General features: G+C 44.2%; 1 protein-coding gene across 1 annotated transcript in view; it reads left to right on the top strand.

The window, feature by feature from the left end:
* Positions 1-1,952: 1,952 nt before the first annotated feature.
* GPR161 (G protein-coupled receptor 161) overlaps positions 1,953-12,452 on the top strand; it is a 37,992-nt gene continuing 27,492 nt past the window's right edge. Inside the window, exon 1 of the mRNA XM_088444957.1 lies at positions 1,953-2,028. The gene's annotated coding sequence lies outside the window, so the exon portion shown is untranslated. The remainder of the gene's footprint in view (positions 2,029-12,452) is intronic.

Below are 12,452 nucleotides of genomic sequence, written 5' to 3'. Positions count from 1 at the left end.
ACTAATGTATGCTACAAACACTCCCAGTGCATATACTGCACCAGGCACTATAAAAGGATCGTTGCATCATCAAACAAGATGTTAAAGCCTGCCAAGGTAATCTCTTGAGATCAGAGAAGCACGGATTTAAGAAATCAAGGGTTCTATTTACTAAGCAGTATTAGGAGACAAAGTGAAATGAGATAAGGTACCAGCCAATCATCTCCTAAATGCCATGTCACAGGCTGTGTTTGAAAAATGACAGTTAGGAGCTGATTGGCTGGTACCTTATCTCCTTTCACTTTGTCTCCTAACACTGCTTAGTAAATAGACCCCCAAGTATTTGAGGCAAATTCCAAGGTGGTCCCTTAGCAATGGTAAAGACCGGTATGATGCTACCAGATGCATCATAACATCTTCCGTCTTTACCTTCTTGAAGACCCAAGGAAGCATCACTACTAGAATAAGTACCAGCCAGATGGTGGGCTGAAAACCCTTTACGCCCTGCTGCCAATAGGACAGAAAAACCTACAGGTTTGAAATTCAGATACAGTACTTCACTGACTCCTCAAGCGAATGACATTCCATGTTTTAGCTTGAAAACACAGCAAAGTGGTCATCTTCCTATTAATCCTGTATGATAAAGAGATAGGGTTGTTGGTAAAATGAGGAAGCATACAAGGTAATTTGGATTTTGTTTAACCACTTAACTGGCGCCATTACACGGATTGCGATTGCAGCCAGCTATGCTTCAGCTGACAAGGTCGCATGCGACCATACCATCCCACTGCGTCCCCTGGTATTTAAGGAGGAAATCCTCTCTGCTCGTGCGCAGAACAGATTTCCTCTTGCTTATCTGTCTTCCCTGCAGTGACCGCCAACAATTGCACTCCAGAATGCCGTGTGCATGCCCCGGGGACAAAAGTGCAAGGAGAGAAACTTATTCCCCCTCAAAGCACTATTTCGATGTACCCCTCTACCCCCTTGCCAGGAAGACCTAGCCCAAGTACATCCGATGGTGCACAAACACGATACAACCTGCACAACCAACGATATCGCTGATAGATTTCCCTTCACCTTTCTGTTGTGCAGGGCAAACGAGTTTGGGTGTATACACTGATAGATATTTCAGTGAAGTCATCTCTTAACATGCAAATCGTTATCGATATCGTTCATATTGTTCATTAAAATCATACCGTGTGTACGCACCATTACTGTCAGCCAGCCGGAGAACCACCAGGCGCTGGCCGCATCCACTCCTGGGGTCCCGCTGCCACCCGCTAGCCATACAGCACGGATGCCCCGAAGCACCTTAGACTGTGTACTTTTCAGTCACCACTCATTAACCAGAGTCGACACTCACCACTAGGGATGGCCATCAACCATCGACGATTATGAATCATCGATGGTTTATGGGTGATGTCTAATGCTTTTGCCATTGATGGGGGAGAACCAGATGGTTTCCCTCCATCGATGTCTAAGCCTTCTTTTTTTTTTTTACAAGCCCCGTCCCGAGTTTCTGATTGGCCGACGGGCCAGTCAGTCACAAACAGGGATGACCATTGGTTGGTGAAACTATCGATGGTCATCCATTGAATAGTTTGTAGCCATTGATGGCTACTTACTATTTTTTCCATCGATAGTAACCATCGATGGTGCAACCACCGATGGCCATCCCTACTCACCACCGCCACCACTTCGAGTCCCACCTCTGCCTTTGGCCCCACCCTCAACTCCGCCCAAACGCCTGACGTCGAAAAGGTACTTCCCGCGAAGGGGATCCCCTTCAATAGATGTACCCTGACGTCATCAGTTCGTGATGATGAGAAACTTTCCGGGTGACTTCGGCACATGCGCAGCGGCTATGTCAGCAGGCGCAGTGCACATACATTACATACAGACAACGGCGCATGCGTGCTGCAGTGAAGTATGCGTCCCAAGTACGTATGACGTCAGCACGCACACATTGACGGGAAGAATTATGGGAACCGTGGTCCGGCGCTCCGGCACACACTCCTCCTCCATCTCTACTTGAACAGTGAAAAGCAGGTATTGCTCCTTGTCCCTCTGTCTCATATTTTGTGCCCAGTTATGAACGTTTTCCAGGGTTGTTATGGAATTAAGGCGGGATTTTACTGGGGCTGGTGATGTTTGTTACATAAAAGGGACTCCAGAGGCTAAATAACAATGGGACAATAATTATTCCTATGGGAGTTATGATGTGTACTGGGAATAGTGCGGTATGGATTTGGAGAAACGCAATACCCTTTGTTACTGTGTAGTTACTGTACTGGGCGCTGTGCAGTACGGCTATATGGGATTATTGTGTGAATGACTGACGATAATTGGGAAGTAGTAATATTTGGACTAACATTGTCATTTTCATGGGAAGGAAAACATTGGGAAAGATATATGGTGATGAATAGAATGTTGCACTGTATTGTAGTGATAATGTGTTATATTACTATGCTAGGTAAGGGATGTAGGTAAGATACCAGTGGTTGGGGTGCTGGCTCTCAGATTGCCGGTGCTGGAATCCCGACACCAGTCAGAATCTCGGCGCCAGCATCCTGACCGCTGACATCCCGACAGTAAGTATTGGGTTTAGGGTTAAGCACTTACGGGAGGGTTTGGCTGCGGGAGGGGGAGGGTTAGGTGCAGGCTGTGGGTTTTCTTTTTTTTAGGCTGTGGAGATGGAGTGTGGGTTAGGGTATTTACTGTCGGGTGTCTGTATTCTATCCCAGTTGGTATGTTGGCATCAGGATTCTGAGTGCCTTCACCCTATACCCAACACCTAGGTCAGTGGTTCTCAAACTCTGTCCTCAGGACCCCACACAGTTCACGTTTTCCAGGTCTCCTGGCAGGTGCACAGGTGTAGTCATTACTCACTAACACATTTTGAAAGATCCACAGGTGGAGGTAATTACTTTAATTTGTGGTTCTGTGAGGAGACCTGTAACACATGCACTGTTTGGGGTCCTGAGGACAGAGTTTGAGAACCTGTGACCTAGGCAGTGCTGCATTTGAGTTCGTGACGAGGTTTCTATATGGGAAATGTACACATACAAATGGTTAGGAATTCTTTATTATACACTGTAAAATCAATAATGAAATTTAATTTAGCTGGACAAAAATGTGCCTGGTTTTACCCGGGTAGACCTTTTGATATTTATTATTTCCTTTATTCCATGTTAACTTAACTTATATGCTTTGTTCATTTTATGCCTCTGGGGTAAAAGAGAGTGGTAGCAAATTGTTTTTTTTTTTTCACTCCTATTAAAAAAACGAATTCACCTAAGGGATGATGTGGGGAAGCAGCCTCAGAATCCTGTTTCCCGACAGTGGGGGTCATACAGACCCACTCGCGAGCGGCAGTACGCTCGCAAGTGGGTCGATGTTCCCCACTGCGCATGCGCATGACGGAGGGAGCTCCGTCGTGCGCATGCGCGAGACCCGGCGAGCGACGGGCTTTCCATCGCTCGGGGTCTCGCACCAAAGAGGGCGTGCTGTCGATGTTGATTGACAGCACGCCCCCTTTGGTGGGTGTGCCGGGGGCGTGCCTGCCAGACGGAGGCGTTCCCATGGGAACGCCTACCGTCTGAAGCCGGCCCCACTGACATCACTAGTGATGTCAGTGGGAGTGATTTTGGCTCTGATAGAGCCAAAATCACTCCTGGCCTTGCGGCTGGGAAACCCGACCGCAGGGTTTCCCTCGCAAGTCCGATGGTCAAGACCATCGCGACCATCTTTTTGCACGCTCGTATATGCTGTGGGTGGTGACCCACAGCTATACGAGCGTCCAGGAGGACGCTCCATTTTAATGGAGGAGGGCCCTGATTCAGAGCGAGCGCTCTGGTCACAGCGTCCGGCTCTGAATCAGGGCCAGTGTCCCTTAAGCTGGCCATACACACTACAATTATCGAGGCGATCCGCCTGATATCGGTGGATCGTCCCGATAATTGTAGCGGTCGGGCATGCCGGATTTTCCAGCATGCCCGTCCGATGCAATATTTACCGGTAAACTGTCGGCCGCATCGGGCAGTGTATGCCCAGCCACGGCCGCCAGACATTTCCTGTGTTCCTTCCTACGGAAGGAACAGGGAAATGTCTCCTTCCCCGGGGGCGGAGCGCGGATGTCGGGCTAATACACTGTGAGAGAAATCTCATAGTGTATGCCGGCGACATCTGCAGCTGGCAGGCTGCCAGATAAAATGTCTGTCGGTCTGACAGACATTTTATCTGGCCGTGTATGCCCAGCATTAGTTGTATGTAGCTGTCTGCCCTCAGCTGCTCCTGGTTATTCTTAATTTAGTTCCACCTCTCAAGGTGCATACACAATGATTTTTTGAACGATTATCAGTAAAGATATCGTTCAATTGTTGAAAAAATCGTTCACTTTCTGAGATAAAACGATTACCGTTCATGCGCGTTCACGTTTGTAGTTCAGTCAGTCTGACCAACTCAACGATTTTCATTAAGGGAATATGCAAAAATCGTTTGTAGTTAAAAAAAAAAAAATCGTTCATTATATTTAGTAAATGAACGATGTTAGTAAACGATTTTCGTTAATTTTTCCCTTGATAAAATGAACAAAAATCATTTACTAAAATCGTTCATTTACTAAATCGTTGTGTATGCAGCTTCAGTCTTTATTTTGGCGTACATGTCAACCAAAAATTGACTGAAGAGGCAGCGGCAGTAACTCCCCAGAATTTTTTTCCAGCTGGGTGGCATCAAAAAGTGCCAGGTGGGGGCCTTCGCAATAATAAAATTATTTAAACCCTGACCTTATAATGATTTAAATTTGAAATAACACATTATATATTAATTCTCCTCTTCGTAGAGGTCCAGTCGTTTCATTATCAAAGTCTGTAGGATTTGGTCCCTCTAGTGAAACGAGCATCACGTTATTTACTGCTGGCACCTCAGAATTTATTTTTTATACAGCTCCCAGATAGTGTCCCCACTTGCAGTCTACACAGATACTGTCCCCACTTGCTGGCACCACATCATTTTTTTTTTTTTTTATACAGCTCCCAGATACTGTCCAGCACTCCCGCCCCCAGTCCACGTGGCAAGTACGCATCGCAATGGTCCTGCATGAAGTGTAGCCTCTTCACAGGGAAATGTTCAGCATGTTAATACACACAACTTTTACTCCTCTAGATCTGCCACAGCAGTAGCCTAAACATTGCTGATTGTGTGTTGCAGAGTCGGTGGTATTTTTCCCTACACCCACTCTGGGGCCATAGCCTTAGTACTTATACATATTGTGAACTAAAACTTTCCCAAAGTTAGTTTGATATACAAGCTAACCTCCAGGAAAAATGTTATCAAAATTGGAAATGGTCAGGTGGGGCTGAACTTCAAAATTGGTCCACTTGACATTGAATGACCCAATGGCAACACTTCTGGATGTCGATGCCCAATTAATTTAGGGGTAGTTGAGACTACTCTGGGAAACTGCATGGTCGACATTGTGAATAACGACATTTGCCATGTCAAAATGCTGAATGTCAACTTCTCATACCACACCATAGTCTAGGGTTTGTGTATACAAATGAAATGTGTGTTGAAATTTAATTGTAACAGTAAATCTTTCAAATGTTTGGTAACAAATGCTTCTAGTTTTCTGGCAGGGTGGAGAGGTGGGGGTCAGGACAGCAGAGATGGGGGCAGATTGGGGGGCAGAGACTGACGTGATACATACACTATGGGCTGTATTCAATTAGCCGCGAAAAGTGCCATGTTAGAGAGAAGTTTTTGCAGATTTGGACTTTTTGCCTGTTTTCAACTTATCTCCGTATTCAATTGCAGTTTTCGCCTAAGCTGAAAATAGCCAGGCAGAAAGTTTTTCTCTATGTATAGGCAGGCGAATTGGAAGTGCAAAATCTCTATTTTGGGGTGCAAATGTGGGGATTTGATCCAGAACCCTTTGGACACCCCCCTAATGACTAATCAGTCCAAAAACTTTTACAATTATCTGAGAAACTTAAGTGTTGGTAAATGGGTAAAAAATAGGGGGCCTGGTACTTTGGGGGGCTATATGGATGGGACAGGTGTTTTTGGGATGGCACGAGGCTGCAGCAGGTGTATTTTTGCGTTTTTTTTTTTTTTTAACTTCACTTTAGAGACCTCAAAATTATATTAGTACCCATTTTCATGTACCCCAAATTTGACCTCTGTACTTATTTTTCCAAAAAAGAAATTGCTTTCTATCATTTTTCAGCACTTATGCATATAACAGCCAAATCTGACACTTTAAGAACACGAAACACTTATTAGGACACTTCTATATTGATTTCTAATGTTAGCGCAGCTTTTTCTGGGGTACAGACTGAGTTCCCCAAAATCTTAGGGACTTTTCGCCAGTTTCGCTTTCCGCCGACTTTGCCTGTTCTTTTCGCGTCTTTTGGAATTGAATATGGAGATAAGCAGGAGCGCTCAGGGAAAAATGATCGCTTAAAAACATGGGAAGGCGGCGATAACATTGCGGCTCTGCTTTTTGCGTCTAATTGAATACAGCCCTATATCACCAGTATGTCGACACTCTTAACATCAGAACAATATCTCTTTCCAAAACCAGGACCATTAATATAGTGTTGGTAACTCCTATGCTACAATTCCAGGCTCCGCTCTTCTGGGAAGGTTATCCACTTGATTTTAGAACATGGCTGTGGGGATTTGCATCCAGTTAGCCACAAAAGCAATAGTGAGTTGGGTGATGAATTCTGATTGCAGACTGTGTTCAGATTGTCAGGGCTCTATGCAAACCAGTCATGTTCTTCCACATCACGCTCAGGAAACCTCATTTTTCCCCAAACTGTTGCCAGCACATAATTGTGTGGAATGTCATTGCACTTTGTAGCATTAAAATTCCCCTTCACTGGAATTAAGAGGAAAAGGCCAAACTGAACCTATTATTGAACCTCCACCCACACTTTACAGTTGGCATATGCATTTGGGCAGGAGCATCCACCTGATATCTTCCAAACCCAGATTAGTCCGTAAAACTGCCAGATCAAACGTTAAAAAAATGGTAATTCCTTCAAAATACTGAATAACAAAAGTGCGCTATCCATATATTTATACATGCATTTCCACAACTCTACAACTGTGCATAGTGCATTAAATATAACATGTTAAAGTACATTAAAACAATCCATGGGCTTTGCCAACAGAGCCCTGCAGTCCTCGCCCCAACACCCAGTGCCGGAACTTGCCAATGCAGTGTTCCTATGCCATGCACAGAACAGCCTTACACAGCAGCTTGGGACTAAGTGCACCCGGATGCAGTGATGCGTCTTGCCCCTGGCTAATATATTTACATTCCCTAGGTGCAGTGCACCCTAGGCTAGCACAGTGTCACAGCTGCTGTACTTAGTTTGGCGGCGCATTGCATGCTTGAACAAAAAGTAAAAACACCTTATTAAATATTACAGTACATGGCGCCTAGCACCAATACTGCAAATGAAAATGTTGCAGCAGCACAAGGGGTTAACCCTCGCAGCACCATGGCCACCATCTTGACAAAGTGTGCCGAGTCTTTGGCCACAGCTTTATTAAAATATTTTTGCCATTTAATTAATGAGCTTACTGCAATCTACTCTCAGCCTGTGAACTCTGTGAAATCAATCTGTGGTTTAAATGTATGTAATGCCATGACTTGCTTGCAATTGTTATTACCTGTGTTTGAGATGTTTTTTTAGTGAGGCATAGTTTTCTACTGGCCTGGTTTTTTAGGTATGCAATCGGGAAGCCGGCGGACCTAATCAGGACAGCTGGCTTCCCGACTGGTTAATCCCGGCGAGGGTTAAAAGACAGGCGTCTAAATCTAGACGCCGGTCATTTTACCAACACCGGGAGACCGGCGCCCGTCATCCCGATCGAAGTGATGTCGAGTGCGGACAGCCGCGGGGGGGGGGGAGAGTTTGGGGGGGTAGGTTAGGTTAGTACCCCCCGGGGGGGGACTTAGGGTTAGGCGGTGGGAAAGGGGTGGTTAGGTTTAGGCACTTAGAGGGGGGATTAGGGTTAGGCACTGGGTGGAAGGTTAGGGTTCGGCACCCCTAAGGGAGGGTTAGGGGTTAGAATAGGTTAGTGAATACTTACCTGGGGACGATCGGGATTTTCATCCTTGTCGAGCTGCCGCTGTCGGGATTTGAACCGCCGCCCATACCAATTCCATTTTTTTACATAGTCTAACAGTGCAATTTATCACCTTTGAGCAGCTGACCATTTTGCTCCGATGTAGACTGTCTCCATCAGGCATAATATGTCTTCATATTCAGTCTAGGGCAGTGGTTCCCAAACTGGGTGCTGTGGCACCCTGGGGTGCCTGAGGGCACTTGCAGGGGGGCCATGGATTGGTGGTCCAGAACCAAATAAAATTATTTTTAGTCAGTGTGACAGGCAAAACCAGTAAAAATGGCTGTCAATTAAAAAATATGTGGGCAAAAAGAAGCGCAGCCCTGTCAGCCAGCACATAACTGAACCTAAGAATGACATATTAGCACAATTTAAAACACATTTTTATTTTTGCTGAAATTAGCATTAAGAAAATCGCAAACATTGAACAACATCTCAGAACAGATAATTTCAGCTTAAAAATTGCATTCTTTATGTTCAGTCCCTAAATATCTTGCCTTTTATTCATAAATCACCATGTATTACAAATTGCTTTTATTCATATCACTCCATGGTATCATCTCTAAGGCTATAACCTACTTCACTCTCCTTGCATCTCATCCCTATGTGCAAATTATCGCCTCCGTAATCCATTGCCCCTATTATTAACACTCATGAGGTTCTATCTTATCTTCATACAAACTATTGTCCTAATAAAACCTTCATACACCGCCTACAATTGATTTTATCTCTCTACTGCTTCTATTGGCTGGTGACATGTCACCAAATCCTGACCCCATTCATAGCTGATTTACCTCATATACATTACGTGTCTTCCATCACACTCTAAATCACATAAATGAGCTTTATGGAATGCACACTTTATAACAAATTAACATCCATCCATGGTCTCTTTATTTCAAACAACCTCAGCCTTCTGACAATAACAGAAACATGACTCCCACAATCAGACACTGCCTCACCTGCAGCACTATCACATGATGGTCTCCACTAACACACAACCCTCAAAACCTGGAAACCGTAAAGGAGATGGGATTGGAATACTACTGTCTCAATTTTTGACAATTATTATTATCCTTTATATTGCGCCGCAAGGGTTCCACAGCACCTTGCAAAGTACATAAACAAATGAGCACAGTTCTACCATAGGTTCCGTCCCTCACATTTACATCTTTTGAAATACATGACATCAGGATTTTCATCCCATTCTCTCTGCGTGATGCTATGATCTATCATCCACCTGGGCCACACCACCGATTTCTTGAACATTTTTCTGCATTTTTCTGGTTCCTTAATTTCTTAACCTCTGACATGCCCACCATTATCATGGGTGATTGTAATATCCCTATTGATAATCCACATCTCTTGGTGTCTCCCAGTGGACTGACTCCTCTACTCTTCAGGATGGCCACTGCCTTGATCTTGTAATCAGTTTCTGATTTCATTAACACACCTTTACCTCTCTCAGATCACAACCTTATCACCTTCACACTCTCCTCCTTTACTTCACGCTCAGTGATACTGAAGTCTATCAAGCCTCCTCAAATCCACAGAAATATCAATGCTCTATTCAACCTCTCCAACATCTACTCTTAACTATTTCTACCTTCATTTTTCCTGAGATTGCTGTATCACACCTTAACCAAACTCTAGAAATAGTCCTCGATGAAGTAGTCAATCTAGTTATCACACTACACATAGACTATGCCAACCATTGGCATTCTGAATGAACAAAATACCTACAAAAGCTCTTACATAAAGTAGAACGTCAGTGGCGTAAATCTCATACTCCATGTGACTTCTTCACATATAAGACTATCTACTACTCCTACCGAAAGTTTCTGGACACTGCCAAACATATTTCCAATCTCTTATCTCTGCTTTTAATACATTTTAAATCTTTTCTTACCCCTCCCACACACAACCCATCAGTGCACAGGATCTTGCTTCCTACTTCAAGGGCAGATTGATAAGATCTTTCCTGATCACTTTTGCACCTCTTTATTTGAGCCCACAAATGAATATGAAGTATCTACACTCTACTACCTCTCCTTTTGATTCTATACCCTCACAAATCAGTAAAGCTGTTTCTCCTGTGCTCACCCCAACCTTAACTAAAATCTTTAATCTCTTTCGATATCTTTCCAGAATTATTCAAGCATGCAGTAATTACTTATGTTCTGTAAAAACAAAATTCAGACCCCAACTCATTCAAATTAATCTCTCAACTCCCATGCCCCTCCAAGCGGCTTGAGAGACTTGCCAACACCTGCATCCCACTTCAGTCTGACTTTCGTTCTGCAGAGATTGCACTGCCTAATGTAGTGAATGATTTGATCACTTCTAATACCCATTGTACATTGCAAAAATAACTCGGGATATTGCCGGGTTGACACAGCTTGAGGTGCAGTGTGAATGCGCCACCAAAAAAAATTCCTGTCGAGCAGGGTTGAACACTGGACCAAGCTGGGTTAAAGTGCAGTGTGAACAGGGGCCCTACCCGGGTTATCCAACCCGGAACTCTGCATACAACACTGATTGGATGTTCCTGGGTCTCACTTGATGTCAGCAGCCAGACCCACAGGCAGCACACTGCAGACAACAGCAGAGCAGCATTCTGGCAGTCTGAAAGGGGTTAATACCACTACTGTCATTACAGTGACGGCTAATTGGAGTGATGAAGAAGTGAACTGTACACTATGCTGTCAAAAGCTGCATCATGCTCTCACAGACTGAATCAAATAGCAGTGAAGCACACCCACTCAAGAACTTGGGGCTACAAATCCATCAGCCATGATTCCTGCAATGCTGCGAGCAGTCCCCACCCCTCTCTTTTGTGACCTTATCTTTGTGAGCTGGTCAATTTTTAATGACGTCCATAGGGTTTTACACAGACTACCCGGGTTCAGTGTGAACAGGGCCAACCCGGGAATAACCGTAGTCAAAGATGCAGTGTGAACGGGATCTGACCCGGGCCGCAGTTGGGTTGGACCAGTGTTCAAAATCCTGTGTCGGAGCAGGGTTTGCGATGTGAAAGGGGTATAAGTCTAATGCCCATTATTTCTTAACCTTCTAGATCTCTCTGCTGCATTTGACACTGTTCACCACTCTTTTCATACAAACACTACACCTGTGTAGGTCTTCTGGACACAGCCCTATCCTGGTTCTCATCCTACTTATCAATTTATTCTTTCAGTGTCTGTTTTCTCTGAATCCATCTCCTCTTCACTACTACTCTCAGTTAGAGTTATGCAAGTTTCAGTCCTAGGTCCTCTACTTTTCTCAGTCTACGGGTATACCACATCTTTTGGCAAACTTATCAGCTGTTTTGGATTTCAGTATCATCTGTATGCAGATGATACTCAGATCTGTCACCATCTGTATTGGTCTGCATTACTGAATGTCTTCTGCCATTTCTTGTCTGATGTCCTCTCTCCACCTCAAACTTATTCTTTCCAAAACCAAATTTATATTATTTCCACCAGCCAGTAGTAATCAACCTGATATCTTTATCACTGTTCATAACTCGACAATCAACCCTACCCGTTAAGCTTGCTGCCTAGGTGTCAACCTTGACTCTGAACTATCCTTTGTTACCCACATTGTCTCTTTCCAAGTCATATTACATACATCTAAACATATCCGGAATACGCCCATATCTTACACATGACACTGCAAAAACTGTAATTCATGCGCTCATTATTTCCGGCATTGAATATTGTAATGATCTCCTTACTGGTCTTCCCCAAAACAGACTTTCTCCTCTATAGTCCATGTTGAATGCAGCTGCAGTCTCTCCATTGGTTACCTGTATCCTACCAAATTTACTAGAAAATAGTTTAATTTGCAAATGATGGGTATTAACACAACAACAACATACATCTCTTTGCTTATCTTAAAATATCTCTAAGCTCGACCTCATCCTCACACACCTGCTCCCATTCACGGTTACGGCCACAGTTACAGGACTTTTTTTGGGCTGTGTCCACTCTGTGGATTGCCCTTCCACAATAAGACTTTCCTCTAGTCTCAATTTTAAAGTGTTCCCTAAAACTTCACCTCTTCAGGCAAGCTTATGAAATTCCCGAACCACCCACATAAACTATCCTACCCATTTACATACCCTCTATACAGTTCACACATAACTTTACAAATTTTCTCTTTCTTCACTTTCATATCCTGCTGACCCTAGGCCAACATTCATGTGTGACTGGATCATACAGCCCACCAAGAGCCTCTGTAATCCTTGTGTATTAATGCCTATTTCCCTATAGATTGTAAGGAGGTGAGCAGGGCCCTCTTATCTTTGTCTGTCTGTTACCCAGTCT

The sequence above is a fragment of the Taudactylus pleione genome, unplaced genomic scaffold (genome assembly GCF_031769625.1).
Source record: "Taudactylus pleione unplaced genomic scaffold, aTauple2 ptg000374l, whole genome shotgun sequence".
Lineage (NCBI taxonomy): Eukaryota > Metazoa > Chordata > Amphibia > Anura > Myobatrachidae > Taudactylus > Taudactylus pleione.
This window is presented reverse-complemented; position numbering and strand designations above follow the sequence as displayed.